This window comes from Podarcis filfolensis, assembly GCF_964270895.1.
Source record: "Podarcis filfolensis genome assembly, chromosome: 5".
Lineage (NCBI taxonomy): Eukaryota > Metazoa > Chordata > Lepidosauria > Squamata > Lacertidae > Podarcis > Podarcis filfolensis.
Genome location: NC_139608.1, coordinates 18,327,083 through 18,330,954, shown reverse-complemented (window position 1 = coordinate 18,330,954; position 3,872 = coordinate 18,327,083). Strand labels below are relative to the sequence as shown.

Genomic DNA, 3,872 nt, shown 5'->3' with positions numbered 1-3,872 from the left:
CCCACCAGGGGCCATCTTATTTATTGTTTATTTCTTATTTAAATTCATGAACCTCAGGCGCTTGGAATGGCTGAAAGCAATATACAATGAAATGCATGGGGCAAATTTGAGATCTGCACCCATTCATTTGCACAACTGCATAGAATTAGAGAACCATGAAGTTGGAGGGTATTTTGTAGGGCAGATAAAAGAAAGTGTTTATTCACACAGTGCATTGTTTAACTATGGAACTCACTCCCACAGGAGGCAGGGATGGCCACTGTGGCGTTTGCCCATTCTTTTGAAAATGTCTGTACAGGGGGAGAGAAAGAGTTAATAGGCAGACCAATAGAAAAGCCAGAGGCGGAGCCTACCTGTCTATAAAAGGGCTTAGCCCGAGGTTTAGTTAGTTTGTTGGTTGGTTGGCAAGAGGCAGCAGTGGCGTAGCGTGGGTTGTCAGCACCCGGGGCAAGGCAAGGATTTTGCGCCCCCTAACCCGTGGATTTGCGCCCCCTAACCCGTGGATTTGCCCTAACCCCAGATGTTGCGCCTGGTGCGGCCGGCCCCCCCTGCACCCCCCACGCTATGCCACTGAGAGGCAGTTGGGAAAGCAGTTGGCAGACAGATGGAAATAGAGAGACAGTTAGTGCAGTTGGTTCTTGTGTGAGGGGAGGTAGACAGAATAAAATAAGACTAAGAGGGTAAAGGGTAATAGTGTTTTGAATGTATTTAATGTTTATTTGTGCTAGCAAGAAACTACAATCTTCATTGTTAACTTATGAACCTGACTGAGACTAAGTGATTTACTGGGGAGGACCTGGTTGGTGGCAGTGGATTAGTGGTGTACGGGTCAATAGTCCACAAGACGACCGGGGGCTGTCCAACTTGAATGGCTTTAAAAGAGGATTGGATAAATTCATGGAATGGTTCCTAGCCCAGATGGCTATGCTCTGTCAGCACCATTAGAAGCAGCAATACTTCTGAATAACTCTTGCTGGAAACCACAGGAGGGGAGAAGGCTCTTGTGTTTGGGTTCTGCCGGATGATTTACCACAAGCATCTGGTTGGCGACTGTGAGAACAGGATGCATGTCTCTTCTTGTGCTTTATGTTCTTATGTCATCCTCTCCAACTCTCCTCAATCCAGGAATTTAATCCAGGGGTGAATGCCATAGTTTAACTAGGTGCTATATCAAGAAATACTTTCTTTTGTATGCCCTGAATCTCCCAGCATCTGGCTTCATTGAGTTCCCTGGGTTCTAGTGTCATGAGACTGGAGAGCAGAGGCAGAAGCTCTATTTCAGGTTTCTTCAACCTCGGCCCTCCAGATGTTTTGAGACTACAGTTCCCATCATCCCTGACCAGTGGTCCTGCTAGCTAGGGATCATAGGAGTTGTAGGCCAAAAACATCTGGAGGGCCGAGGTTGAGGAAGCCTGCTCTATTTTCTAATGTGATGGGCCTGAGTAGGTAGTGCTAATGTACTAACATTTTATTGTTTCCTTAGTCCATGTCAAGAAGGCCATCTCAAGAAGATTCACTTCAGGCAATACCATGAGGGGAAATAGATGAAGGCAGAAACTAAGGTCGGAATGCTGTAGCAAGCTTTTTTGTGGTTTTTTAAAGTGTTGTTTTTCTTTGTTCCCAGAACTGTACATCCAAAGCAGAACAATTTGCAAAATATTGCACATTTACTACTTTTTACCTCTGTCATTTTAGTGTCCCATATTATATGGGACACTAAAATGACAAACGTAAAAAGTAGTAAATGTGGAATATTTTGTGGGGAAACCTCATTTTTATTTTGCAGCTAAAATTAATTCAGCAAAAAAACCCTTTTTTTTAATCCAATGTAATTAGATCAGTGCTGATTTTTAAAAACTCCTTGCAATAGCAATTAATTTGTCAGTATTAAGATGCCTTTCAAATTTCTGGTTGCTTCAGTTTCAGTCACTATTGCAGTTAAACTGCTCCGCTGTTCTGAAATTAGAACCATTTAAATGATAAAGTTTTATAAGGACAACATCTTCATTTGTCATTTTTTATTGTCTCTAAATAGTGATCTGGTCCCGTCATTTTATGCTATAGGCAGGTGGCCGCATATACAATACAATCCAATAAAATATTTTAATGCTGTTTAGTTATTTAATTAAGGATAATTTCCATTGTGTTTATTTATACCAAAGCTATTAATATGAATTCTTAATTGCATGTATCTGTGTGTGGTAGTTTCTCCAGTATCTGCATTTTTAGGCACACTATACCTGAATATGTTCATTTTTGCACACATTACGTGCCTGAAAAACGGTACTGCAAAATTCAGAGAACTGTGAATTTTGAAAAAATGGCTGTGTTGTTGTTTGCATAGTGTTTCAGAAAGTACAAATTAGGTTTATTTGCCTTTCAGTGTGAACTGAATCAAATATATTCCCCATCCTTACCAAAGCTGGCATTTAACCTGGTGTATGGAACTTTAAAGAGAATCAGCAAAAGGAAGGAACATGGGCTGCACAAATATTTCAAATTAAACAAGTTTTAAATGTAATAGGGGGGAAAGTGTTGGACACAAATCTCCTGAATTGAAATGACTAACTTCCTGGATGGGTGAAACAGAGCATGGCATAAATCTTAAATAAAATATGAAGACTCAAGAGGAATTTGTCTCTAGAGGATTAGTTGCATGCTCTATTTCCTCTCAATAAACATGCTTCAGGGTGATGGGCAATCACCTTTTTTTGAGTCAGTGAAGGTGTGCTATCTCTGTGATGCAGATATAGTCAATCATCATAAACCTGTTGAACTAGGTACTTCAAATGTAGTGTCTATTGTTTTGCAGGTAATTCAATCAGGATGTTGAAAGAGTGATTTCCATTCATTGCACCAACGGTCTGAAAGACGGATGGTTTAATTAATCCAACTACATTCCTATAAATAAACAATGCAGGGCAGTTAACAGGCTACTTTGCTCATAGTATTATAGATTTTTTTGTTAGTATTCTTGAAGAGTACCATTTCGTACTAGATCAATTCAACCAAAGGCTGACAATATATGATTCCACCATGCCACTTTCAAGAAATGACAAGAACAACCATTACAACAAGAAAAGAAAAACATGCAAATGTACATACTATCTACTGTTTCCTACCTAATTTTAAATTAAACATTCAACTTCTTTTTCCCCCACAATGACCATTGGTGATATGAGTTTTCCTTCTTCTTGGAGTTTTTTACTAGTTGAGAAAAACTCTATGCCCTGGGGGTAGCCTATCATGTTTCGCTGCCTGAAGCAAAATGGGGAGATGTTGCCCCCCACTTCCCTGTTGAAGCCTTGCTGATTGCCATTTGGTACAATAGTGGCAAATGGGAAGATGTTCTGAGGCAGATTCCATGGGGACAAAATAGTGGTATAATTGCCCACCCTGTGCAGGAGTCACGTGTAATTCCCCAAGCACTGCAAGATGAATATGGCATAGGAACAGACCTCAAATTTAACTGAATGCACTTCTCCGTTCCTTTGCAATTCCTCAGAGCAGTAAATTGTGTACTGAAGCTTGTTGTTTGGATCCACTCTATGAACATGGTTCCAAAAAGCAGCTGCTAAGGTTTAGTTGCCTTCTGCACCAATGGTTTTGTCATTTGAGGATTGAAATGGGTTCTCCCCCCCCCTTTTCTTGGCATTCAAATCTACAGCGCTCCATGCTTAACTCAAGGCCTTTGAGCATATATAGCAAAACGAGCAGAACTGAATCCAGAATTAAAGCAGGGCAAAACAAAATCAATATTGATTTTTGTTTAAACGAAACAAAACTTTAATTTTCTAAGAAACGTTCACCCGGAGCGTTGCCAGAGCCCGAGTGAGTTAATCCATATTTCCAGATTGCAAAGGATGACATAG

At 40.4% G+C, this 3,872-nt stretch overlaps 1 long non-coding RNA gene across 3 annotated transcripts; it reads left to right on the top strand.

Moving 5' to 3' along the window:
• The first annotated feature begins 573 nt into the window (after positions 1–573).
• Positions 574–3,175, top strand: LOC310762474. 3 transcript variants are annotated; one of them, XR_014547995.1, is made up of 3 exons: positions 574–621; positions 1,484–1,562; positions 2,813–3,175. It is a non-coding gene; the product is annotated as an uncharacterized lncRNA (long non-coding RNA). The 3 variants fall into 3 exon arrangements; XR_014547996.1 differs by having other exon boundaries at positions 574–680; XR_014547997.1 differs by having other exon boundaries at positions 606–687.
• The last annotated feature ends 697 nt before the right edge of the window (positions 3,176–3,872 follow it).